Here is a 13,363-nt window from a genome sequence, read left to right on the forward strand (position 1 = left end):
AATGATTTTAAACCCCCACAATCTGTTTGAGGTCAGCTTCTGTGTATTTTGGATACGCTTGGCTATTAGCATCACTGAAAGCTTCAGATGTGTCAAGCCTGCACACCCTCTAGTGATAGTCACCTAGTTTAATTTTCCTGCAGGCCTCAGAGGGGGGATGAATTCAACCAAAATCACAAGCTGTTTTGTTGGCGCTCCTTTGTGGCCTATAATGAATCTAATGAATATAAAGAGAGGAAAAGTGAAGGAAAGCGGGGAGGGGGGCTTTTGGGGGTGGAGGCGAATGCATTTCAACCATGCTGTGTTGCTTTTACTCGACGATTTGTGACCCTCAACAAAGGGACAATAGCGAGTGTTTTTGTACCCTTAATTTGCCTTTGTGTTTCAGCTTCATCTCTTTCAGCACCGAGCATTGAAAGTCACCAGTTTAAGAATAACTGCTGACTCCATGGTCTGTCAGACAAAAGGGGGAGGCTTTAAGATGGATCCCTAACTATCAGTCTGCCAGAGGGGCAGAAAGGGAAAGGGGCTCAACAGGCAACTATAGGCAAGTGGAGGGCAGAATTACCCAGGCTCCCTGAACTGGCCTGAAATATGTTTTCACACCTATAAAACCCAACAACTTTGATACCTTAAAACCAGACCAAAAAGTGTTGCATATGGAAAAAAAAAAAATTAGTCCCAACAATGTGCATCAGTCAGCTCAAGAAGTTATCCTTTTTCCGTTTGGCAGTCGAATGCCTTTCGAACTTTTAAAACGCCCTGAGGTTTTAACTCAAATTCATATACATGTTTTGACACTGATTTTAATAATCCACTAATTTTATTGACTGCTGACATAATGTCTTATTAATCTGAACATTTTCATTACATTAGAACATCATCAAGTTTGCAATCTGTAGATATTTGGATTTAAAAAAAATGCAATTGATGTTCATCACTGGCATTGAACATGCTCATCTATTTTTGTTTACTATAATTGGTGCATACCTTTGGATTCTGTGCAAATGTGTAATGCACATACACATACCAAGCCGGAGGAGCATGTTGAAAACATCTTCGAGAACGCCTGCGTCTTCCAGTGAACACATGTTAATATTTTACTGATTATAATTTTAACCTTCACCCTCACAGAAATAGCAGTTTTCATATTTAAAAATGTTTCTATCAATTCAAATTGGTGAATAATTTACAAGAAACAATTGGATTAAGGGTCCAGGTCAGTTTGCCCTTATTGCACTTTCTAAGATTATTTCTTACACACTTTGTGTTTTTCGTCTTCTATTTCATATCAAATGGATTAAACCAAAACATATCAGTTAAGTTTTCTTTGTAGCAATTGTGCAACAGACAGCTACAGGTTCATCAGATTCACAGTTCCACCAAGTGTTTGCCAACTGCTGCTACTGCTAATCTGAAGGAGAGGAGGGGGATTAGGGAAGGCTGCTCTGTGAGGCGGATGTTTGGATGGAGGCTGCAGCTCAAAGGAGGAACTTTGTTGAACTAGGTGGCGCTTTGTGAGAGCAAGCGTTTAGGCACCCAGGAATGGTTGCCATGGGAGATTTGAGATCTCCTCAAACATGCACGAAAGAATCAAAGCAACACTTGAGGTGTGTTTTTGATGAGCTAATAAGATTATAACATGATCTTTAGCTCAAAAGAGTCAATTTTACACAATACCCATCTTTAAGGTTGGTTATTTTCAAAAGCTACTTTTAATCTGATAAGAGTCTCATCAGAATACACCATCCAATTTACTGAATTGGAATGTATGTGCAAGGTCTTGAGCTCAGCTACTAGAATTAAAATTACAATTTATAAAAGAAATGCATACTGTGATATAAGTTGTGTTTTACTAGAAACAGACATGCAAGACATCCTGTTGTTGATGTTACTAAGATAATGTATTGTGATTCTAACTTTATAATCATGTCTAACATTCATTTTTTGTGTTATGTTTTTTATTTGTTTTTTTGTTTTTGTTTTTACCGTTCTGCTACACGGACTTCACCAGAAAAGTAAAACTGGCTGTTGAGCTGAATATTGTCATTTTTTGGAGTTCTGTTCTTTATAGATCCACATAGGCTAAATAAGAAAAAAAAAATATTATGTGGTTAATTATGTGGCTATCTGCTAAAGTAGCTGACCAACACTCAGTTACTGCTTATCGCTATCCAACTCCAGAACGTTACTGCAATTCTGTTTGTAGTTTCCCCACCACGAGCTGCGATAGTACGGACACCCCAGAGTTGCTGAGATTATTTTACGTTTCTGGAGATTATTGTTCATTCTGATCAAGATTTAAAGAAAGGCCATTTAGTGAATGTTTAAAAATAAATAAACAATCAGAACATGACACACAGGCAAGCCCATGTTATACTGTACTAAACACACGTGCACATAAACTTCCAAGCACTGCAACGTGCAGATGTTAAAAAATAGAAAAGTTCTGTGTCACTGGTCCATGCCGGTATGCTCCCCAGTCTCTGTAATGATTTCTATTCATAAACATGCAGTGTGCTATCCTCCACCTGGCAGCTGCCTCTGTGCATATGAGATTACTATTATGCATCTTCCAATCCCAAGGATAAACATCTCCCCACTTTTGAAGTTTGCAACCATGAGGCATATTTTAGTGCCATATGACTTAAGCATCCCTTCAGGTATCACTTGCAATCTCTCCTCATTCTATATACATTGTTCAACTTTAATGGGTATCTAATTTGTGTTATCAGCTTACAGGGCAGTAAGTAATAATTTGCATGGCTGCCCTAAGCGAATATGCTTCCATAAGCATTCAGTAGTATAGACACAAGAATGGATTAACCTCCATATTGGCTATGCCCTGATGGTCAGTGTTGTTTTTTCTCTAGTTTAGCATTTAATTGTTATTTTTTATTTTTTTGGATTTACTGCAACAGAGAAGCTGTGTCAGATGAATATGTCCATATGACTGTGGTGAAGATGCTGGAATCAACACATAATTTGGGTTTGAATGTGATGTGCTTCTGGCTTTTGGCAGCGGCATGAAGCTTGGATACCTTGTCTTTGTTCACAAAGTTTTGTCAGTATTTTTCCACTGAGAAAAACTTACCGGTGCAGTGACGATAAGTCTGAGCAGTGTGAAGGACAGTATTATTTTTGCAGCCAAAGGCAGAAAAGCAGATATTTTCAGCGAATTATCCAGTAGTCATCAAGATGCTGAAAAAGAAAAATGCAACTGAATATCAAGAGCTCTCCCACACATTGTGAGGAAGACGTCAAGAGAGTTCATGAAGTGCTTATGTAATAAACCAACTCAAAATAGAGCATAATTGTGAAGCGGAAGGAAAACTGATAAGTCATTTTTGAACAATTTTGAAAAATGAAAATCTGAAATGTTTAGTGCGCAAACATATATGCAGCCCCATTTACACAAATACACTTATACAAAAATGCAATGCAAACAATGAAACAATTACCTCTATAGGCTGACTGTTCTGTGAAGGAGTCGGAGGAATACACCATAAAACCCCCACAAGACAAAATTGTGGAGAAAATTAAAAACGGGTTTAATTATTAAACTATTTAAAAAGCTTTGAACAAGACTGGGGACACTGTTCAATCCGTTCAGTAAGGGAAAGAGTATATCAATTTGTCAATTACTTTGACAAGCTGGACAAGGGGAGCATTAAAAACCAGTCAAAATCCCCATAGTAACATTAGAGGCCCTGCAACATGTATGGCAAGATAAAAGATTTTGTTGAACAAAGCTTCATTAAATCCCACTTGCAGTTTACAAGTCACATAAGTGACAAAACAAACAACATGGAAGGCATTGCTCCTGTCAGACGAAACCAAAATGGCCTAAATAGAGAATATTATGCATCTCTGGCACTCTGAACATGAACATGCCGTCAGCGTTTTGAAACATGGCGGTGGCAGTGTTATGCTGTAGGGATGTTTCCCCCCACCCCCAGCAGGAACAGGGCAGCAGAGGTGAAGGGAAGATGGATGACACTAAATACAGAGAACTTCTGGAAGAAGACGTGCTAGAGGCTGGTGGGTTCAAACTGAAGGTTCACCTTAAAGCAGTACAGTGACCCTAAATAATAGAATGGCTTAGATAAAAGAATACCCATGTCTTAACACGGCTCAGTAAAAGTCAAGCTCTAAACCCAATTGAGAATATGAAAAGACTTACAAATGTAGTTGCAAATCTGCAGTAGGTAGTCCTACAGACTATAAATGTACTCCACACTTTTCAGAATTTTCTAAGTAAAAGAAACAAAAATGATTCCATGCATCCTTTAACTTTCTCTTCAATAGTGAAGCACTGCTTTGAGTTGGTCTACCACATAATATCCTGATACTGCCACATCAAGTGTAAAAGAGAAAAAAAATAATTTAAAAACAGTATAAGGGGTCTGAACACTTTTGCACAGCACCAAAGCTCCTGATTTGATTTTCACACGGCAGCTGCCCTCCAACACACGGTGAACCCACGTACCGATGCTGTTGAGACTACAGCAGCTCCATCCATAGCTGCAGGTCAATCATGTGGAGCGTGCGTTCACGGTGGCAGTTCAGGATAAACACGGATACATCAAGCAAAAGTGTCTTGATATTCTACTGGCTTGCATCAGGCATGTGTGCTACGCTTATTAGCTTAGTAGACAGTTAATTGCCATGGTGGGTGGTTGGAGTGCTAGAAGCCTGATCTTGGGAGTATGTCATATTTGTTTAATCGGACATGCAGATGCAAATAACGTGTGACAGACTGTGACCAACACAGCCGGAACATAAATACTGTTAAGTTCAGAAATGTTCTTGGCTCAGAAACCATTCCTGCATAAAGGCTATAAAGACAACCCACTGTTTATCTATTTATTTATTATATTCAGCAATTTCACTTCACGGGCCAAATTTGACAAAAGGATAGAGGGAACAAAAAAAAAAAAATCCTTCTGAAATAGTAGCGTGCCAGATTCCGCTTTGTTGTGCGTTCTGGGTGCTACAACCCTACACTAGTTAGCAATTGTTGGCCCGATTTCATTATCTGCCGCTAAGAATTCATGTAAAACAACAACAAACAAGAAATAAAAATAAAAAAAAGTGTGAAATACGAGCTCAACATGAATGAGGGGAACACTCGGGTTTCACAACCTAATTCGCATTCCTAGAAGGATTTGTAATTTGCAAAACACATCGGAAATCTGACAAACAGGTGGGGGCACAGCCTCTTTAAAACTGTGCAATTCAAACTAGCACATAGTGCGAAAAGCTTACTCGCAGATTGATGAACGGTGTAAAGATTTCACATCACAAGGAGTTCTGATTAAAGCCATACGCCACAAAGCGGCTGCTACTTTTTTTTTTTTGTATCGGCTCTGCAATCTGCCTCACCTGGGTGAAATTGTTGTTAATGCAGAAATAATATCAATGCAAACGATATTAATAACCATGATGGGAGAAGCTGGAGTAATGTCAGTTAATCAATGGGAACAAATCATGTGCGCCTTGCTATGATCATCAGGGGGAGTGTGAATATTAATGTTTCCGTCTGAATCAATGCTAGGGTTGCATACATTGCCACCAGTGTTTACTCATGGTTAAGACATTTCTTTCTTTTATGTTTGGCTGCATCCTTGAGAGCAATCGATGAGACACTAAATAGAGATAAGATACGAGCCGTTACCAGCGATTCAAAAATGGCAACAAAACATTAGCGATTGTGTTATTGTAAAGTGTGAAGATGGGCCGTTCAAATTTCAATTAACTTGGGTTTGTATATGCTGATATTAATTAAGAGGGCTTGCAGAAGGACAACAAAAGAGATGGGTTTATTGTCTCGGAATATTCTCATGAAAGCTGCATCTGTATGTTGCACAACCTGGCTGCCTAATTAACTAGCGAGGGAGGAAGACATTGCACAAGGAACCTTTTGATTTGTGGACGGTAATAGCGCCGGGCTTAAAAAAATACCTGATTCTTTATTTCATTATTTGATAAGGAGGCCTGTAATGAAAATATCAGCCCAGGAGCAAAGCAAGTCAACATCACTACTTAAGTGCAGAAAGTGCTTGGAGCAGTTAGTGAGAATGAATTACCTCATGACTACAGTTAATTAAATAAAATGTGAAACACACCTGGTGGGCTAATGGAGGACAAATGCAGAAGAAGTGGCAGTGGGAGCACGAGGCGACGCGGGAATCAGAAACAAAGCTGCACCTAGTCCCTCTTTGACAGGTTAATAAAATGCCTGCTGCCGGAGCGTTCTCGCCACACTTCTCCCTCCGTCTGGACTCGGCCGTGCGACGGCGGCGTAGCGGTATCACCTAGAGCAATCATAACATTCCTCTCCTCCAGGTCCGGAGCTGGCTTTAAATTCTCTCTTGGAAGCAGAATTGCTCAAGGGGGTCAAACAGACAAAATTTCGGAGCGATAATGGGCTAAATATCAGTTTCGTCTGTCACTTGTAATCACTGGCTCGGCATTAAAAGCATCTTTTCTTTCTGTTCTGCATACTTCAGCCATTGAATGCTTTTGAAATGGGTATAATGTAATCTGTGCCGCAGATATCTTCTGCTTTTGTGCGTCTGTTCGGGAGGTGAATGTCCGGGCCTATCGGTTACTCTCTCGAGGTGATGTATACACTCTCTCTGGGACAAAGGTACAAACAGATGAAGGATATACTGTGCTGGATATTTCTACTCTCTCAATTTTCATGCCTATTTTGGCTACTGGAAAAATTATTTAGCTGCCACCAGGTTTTTTTTTTGTTTTTTTTTTTTTTTTACTTTTAAGAAAAAGGACAAGCTGATGCTTGCAGTTCCCTGACGACACTTTTTTTTTTTTTTTTACATTTTGTCACATTGACCAATTTTAGCCTATTTTTCTGGATCTTTATGGGACAAAATAACAGGAAATACTGCATAATTGTGTTTAGCTGAAGAAGGATCAATACATGCCTTTTGAACTATTTCAAAACATCTAAACCGATACCTCTAAATAAAATCTTGTGCTACCAAATTCCTAGATTTATCCTAATTAGAAAGTAAAGAGAAACAATGGAATCCCACTGGTGTGTGTAATTGGTGTGAACACAACTTTGCTCGGCAGAAATGGCAGAGATAAAGTTATAGAGAAGCTTAAATGAGTGTTTGTGAGAGAACTCTTCAAATGTTCTCTGTGAGAGCAACATTTTAGTTTTTCTTTGTGTGACAAAAAACTTCAACAGCACATCATCCTAATACTCTATCTCAACTGTGAAACATGGTGGTGGCAGCAACATGCTGTGAGAAAGCTGTTGAGATTTATTTAACAGATGGATCAATTTCAGGAGGGGGGCCGGGGGGAGCCCGAAAACAAAGGCGAATCTTTCAAAACATGATCTTTCATCTGAACTAACATTGTCAGCAAAAAAACTCAATGATCTGAAAATCAGACAACATGCCCATTGCAGCTGGAAGTCCCTGCAGAGATTCAAAATTTGGGTTGGAGAATCATAAATGCACGTCACCCTGGAGGCACAATCTCCACAGTAAAATATGATGGTGGCAGCAAAATGGGTGAAGCTAAAAATGGCACAGTCCAGGAAGAAAGGCTTAAACAAACTTGAAACACTGGCAGAAGTTAGTCTTCTTGCAGGATAACAACTGTGAACATACAGCCAAAGAGACAATGAGAGGTTTACCTTAAATAAACTGCAGCTTTACCATATTTGTCATGTCAAGTTTATTTGTATTGCACATTTAAGCAACAAGGCAGTTTCAATTGCTTTCCAAAAGGAGGTTCTATGAATATTATGTCAGGCAGGTTGAATTCAAGTACAGGCCAAACTTTTTGTTTGTAACACAAAACAAAACTATCAACCATTTTCCTTTCTCTTCATAGTTCTTCACTACTTTGTGCTGGTCTGCCACATAAAATCTCAACAAAATACAATCAGTGAAACACATTCTGTGCAAAACAAACATTCTCGACTTTCTGTAATTCATCTGAATTAGAAAAAGTTATGCCTCCAACATGTACCGTGTAGTAGTTAGTTTCTGTGTTATTAAAAGTGACGTGACACAAAATTTCCATCACGTTCAGCGTGAATTTGACGTTATCTTCAAGATGCAAAAGTTTTTATTCTTGCACCACAATATGTGTCAGATTATCCACCCGGCTGTCTGTCTGCATTACTATTTCATTTTTCCACACTGATGGTTTAGAGAATAAAGACACAGGGTTTAAATACAATCCCCCAACCGAACAGATGATCCTTACCAGATGTGCAACAGATAACGTCAGCCTAATCTTTGAAAGCAAACAGCGGGATTGCTATGTGTTCATTGAAGAGGAGGAATCAAATCAGCTTTAAGGTTCAAAGTAACTTCAAAACTTTCCTAATTGCAGTTTTAGCCATTCTTTGAGGGAGGAAAAAAAAGCAATGTTTATTTTTTCAAAAGATCCCTGAAAATGTGTGCTAAAAATGCATAAAGAGACAACTCCTGATGATATGTACAAAGCAGAGGAAAAGGTCATTTGAGCAATTACACAGGGACATAAACTGGCTTGTTATAATGCTCTGCCCCACTTTATCAGGCATCTCCAGCATTGTCCATAGGGAGTTAACTTTTAGACTGTTTACTGGTTAAAAAGGCCAGGCATGCATCTAAGGCCACATAAGCAAGATAATGTATCCCAGGCTGCAAAAGCAGGCAAATCACTGTGCATTAAGACTGGCCACACAATAGACAACAATGCCTTGCATAAACACTATTTAGAACTATTCACACGGCATTGAAGAGATGGGCGTCGACTCGCCATTGCTGCAAAGCCGGCGCATTGTGGAGAGGTGAAAAGAAGTCTAATGAACAGGAAGCCTTATTTGAGAGAGCTGACAGTAACCATACAACAGCCGCATTGTGTGCTTGCCACCAACCCTGTGGGTCTCTACATTAGGAGAAATGATGAGAAAGTAACCCGAAAAGACACAGTGGGCCCTTGGACCCACGTAAATGCAACCAGACAATAATGGAGAGGGGGGGGGGGAGACACAAGCTGTCCCCACCTTTACCCAGAGCTGCACGTTTACATGCACAGAACATCAACCGCTCTCATGGCTGAGGATAAAAGCCCCCCTGGCCAGATGGAACTTTGAAGTACATTTTGGGTTAGTTTGCCACCAAAGAGTGCAATTTTAGTGAAGAAGTTGCTAAAATATATGTCATACATTTTAAATTAAATGAAACTCTGCAGGGGCAAAGTTGGAAACTCTAAAGTTTGCTGCACAGGAATCCTCTTCACACACACACACACACACACACACACACACACACACACACACACACACACACACGCATTCACATTATACTCCCTGCCACAAGCTTCATCAATCTCCAACAAAGAAATGACATCACCAATGAGTATAGTCTTTTATAGCGTTTAGCAATAAGCCTTATTTACTGATGAGATAAGCTCGCTGCCATTGTCTCCTCGGCCACTTTGCTTCTTTCTTTCGCAGCTGAAGAATCAAATGGCACTTTTGGAAGTTGGCAGAGCATGTCCGGGATTTAAAGGCTGAAGCATGCAAAGATATTTTCTATTTGGTGGCCTCTCAAAGCACCACATTAGCCAGTCTAGTTCAAAGCACTGGGCACAGGTAAAATTGCACAAGTGGGGAGGGAGGGGGGGGTCTGTTTTTATTACTTATTGATCACAGTTTTCTTGTGTGTCAGTATGGTGAGTCTGGCTGCCTCACACAGTCGAGTCAGGTTAGACGTTTTGCGTACTTATGATATTTAGCATACTGACAATATTTGGCATGCTTATTATCATACAATTTTTTTCTTTTACTGTAAGATTACTACTTGTTTATGACTAAATGTTAAAATCTTAGGCATAATTTGTTGAGCGTCAACAATAATTTTAGTTCACATCATTTTTTAGCATTGGAGCTGGCCACTGTTGTCACTGTTATGGTGATATTTGTGTTTGGCTTCAGTTATTGGCTGGGCTCATCAGAGTAACAGTTTCAAAACAAACATGGCAGAAGAAGCATCTGCTTAGATTTTGTCATTTTTTCCCCCTTTATCTTCTATCTTTGCAGTTTCAGTTGTTTCGTACTGGATTATCTCGAGTGGAATGGTCTGCACTGGGACCGTACGTCAAATCACAGCTGCCAGATGTTTATGTCTTTATGCCAGATGTTTATTAGAATATAAAATAAGTAACTTTCTATATTCTAATCATCGTCTTACTATAAGGACACGTGGTTACGTGACTCCAATAAATAATATTTACCTGCAGGAGGTCTCTTACAGTTACTTTGGTCCATTGAAGGATCAACAACCTCTCAGAGTTCATGAGATTCAGTGGACAAGTTGAGAATCTGAAAATTAATCAAATCACATAAAATAAAAATTTTGTGCAATTAAATAACATTGAGGAATTTGACAACTTGTAATAACTCCTTAGACAATGAAAATGACTAAATACAAAAAAAACAAAAAAAAACTGATATGCAATACTTTAAATACCGAGACACAAATCATTGGCACTTTAGGCTTGTTTTTAAGTTTGTGAAGTTAGATTGTGTGTTTGCGATGCTTTGCCCTGTACAAGATTTTATGGAAACTTTTAAACATGTAATGTTCATTGCTCCTGTTCATGTTGCTGTGCGGACATTCACTTTTAACTGTGAAAAGTGAATGTCTTTCCACAGTTAAAGACATTTTTAATTTTTCTAATTAAATCTAAATCAGATTTTTAGATTTGAGGCACATTTAAAACAGACAAAGTATTAAACAAGAGATGCAATTCTCTTGTTTGCAAGAGATGCAATTCAAAATAAAAGCTGTAATAGTCATAGCTCCTTTTTCCTTTGGAGTGTCACTTTTTACTGAACTGAAGCCTATTTTTTGTTGATTTCCAGTTCATTCTTGTCATATTTGATATTCTCAACAGTTTTTATATATGTATATAAAATATATAAACAGGTTTAATGTTCTTCTGTCTTGTTATATTGGTTCTCACATTTTAAAATCCACATATATGCAAACGTTTCATCATGTGCTTTTGCTGTGATGAAAATTAGATCAATTAATTAGCTGCCAGATTTTGTTGGTGGTAGGAGCCCTTAATAATTGAGTGGTATGTAAAATGCTACACACAGTCTGCAGGTTCAAACTGACCACAGCCTGGATGATTTATAAAATATAATCACCTCTACACGTGTGACCTGTAATTATTGTTTGTAGCACTGTTACTCAGAGTCCATAAAGCCTAGCCGGGTTGGCCGCTAAACTGCTGAGGCACCGTGATGCAGTGTGCATAGTTAGACCTCACGTGTGCATTTGTTTATGCTTCTGTGGAGACATCGCTGGCTTGAAGTCAAATACAAAGTTGGGAATCAGCACAAAGTTGTTCTTGTCGTCCCTACTTTTCCAAAGTCTGTCAGGAAAAAACTTGGTCTAACTAGGTTGTTGCGACGATATAGAAAATATAGCAACCAACACATTCTGAATTGAGAGCCTATTTTTAAAAAGATAAAAGCCATTTTCTAACACACTACAACCTGCGTCAGGGCATATATCTTAAAATGTGCTATTTGTTGTTTGTTTTCCTTAGTTCCACACAGAGTCACGTCGGGCGTTGGGAACTTGTCAGATATTCAGTTTGTAGTCAGTCTCAGGGGAGTCGCTCCAGTCCCCCCCCCCCACCACCTACACAGACACACACACACACACACACACACACCATGTCACCAGTCAGGAACAAAGCCGCCACAGTCAATTCTCCTAATTTCACTGCAGCCTGTCGAAATCCCGTTTTCCTTTTCTCCTTCTCTTCAACGAGCACTTTATGCCAGGATCAGTCAGGTCTGAGTCGCCAACAAAAACCTGAGGCTCTCGCTTCGTCGTCTTTCAGCGCCGGGTTTGACACTCCCCGGCTCCCTGCCATTCACACGTCTTCGTCGTGCAATTTGTTTCCATTTGTCAAACAGCAAGTATCCGTCACAAAAGAAAGGAAAAATGCTGGCACAACAGAAAGTTTTTGACAAACATTGTCTCCGGAACTCGATGCGGCCCTCAAGACTACCTGCCTATTGGCAATTTACACCATCTTCAGTTTATTATAGGTATTTGTTACATTATTCCTTATTTAACGGACAATGCCTACTCCTTTAACAGAATGCATCAGGTATCACTCCCAAATCAGCGCCAACAGATCACTTCTCTCTTAAAAGTGAGGATGCTACAGTTTGAATCCATCATTTTCATTCACTGCCTTCACGTAGTGCTGACTCTTTATTTTCTGCTTTATTTCTTTGGGATTAAACCTCATTGTGTGCACAGCCAGGTTTCTCACGCATTTTATTTATTAAGGCTTTATCAGCACTATGTTGACAGCCTTGCTATTTGCAACATGTATTCAAATGCATGTTAAAACGGGGCTATTATTGGTGGACGTAGGAAGTTATCTGCTAAATAATACTTATTGTGCAAAACTTTGTCGTTGTCGTTCTTTCGCTGAGGGAAAGCAGATAGGATATATGCCTACTCTGATGTTAGATTGTGCCAGGGGTATTTCTAGAGCTTTTTTTTTGTTTTTTTTTTGGCTGAAGTCCCCAATGGGTTTTGAGATGCTGTCAGTGCTGCGTCAGGTGCATTAGTACCTCGGAGAGCCGCGGTGCTCCAGCTGCTGCGCGCCCTCGCGTTCTCCCCCCGGCCCTGGCCGCCAGCCTGACACCCGACACAAAGTAATCACAGATCACAGCATTTAATCACTGAAACAAGCACTCCAGAGGACCCCACTGTCAATATCCCACTCTCTCATTATCTGTTTGGATTGCACATCCACACTGTCAGATACACAGAGTGGAAAATTAAGATTAAAAATATGGTAATTTCATTTCAGGCAGCAGGCTCCTCTCACTGCCCCATTGTGCTATTGATTACCTCTGAATTCAATTTTTCTTTTCAATGTAAACTTTAATCTATTCGCGAGCCAACAATCCTTCTCCCAAGGGGCCATTTGAGAGTAAGTAACCATTTAATATGACTTTGGCTGAAGATTCATTGGCTTTAATGAATTGTGTAAATCACTCAGCTTCTAAAAGGGGCTGATGTCCTGCAGTTCACGACCCAAATTTGGGGCTGGTTAAGTACATCCTTCTAAACCGGCTTAAGTGTTTACTGACAAGAATCTCTTAATGTGTATCACCATCTGTGTGAAACCAAATTAAACAGCTCCATTTCTAATGGATCTGGTAATGAAAATGTTATAATAATAGAGTGGATAGCTACAACTAGGCCTGTTGCGATAAACGATAAATCAATTAATCGCACGATAAATTAAACCTATCGACCTCATTTTAATTATCGGCTTTATC

This window comes from Poecilia latipinna, unplaced genomic scaffold (genome assembly GCF_001443285.1).
Source record: "Poecilia latipinna isolate Pla-1442-1.1 unplaced genomic scaffold, P_latipinna-1.0 Scaffold37, whole genome shotgun sequence".
Taxonomy (NCBI): domain Eukaryota; kingdom Metazoa; phylum Chordata; class Actinopteri; order Cyprinodontiformes; family Poeciliidae; genus Poecilia; species Poecilia latipinna.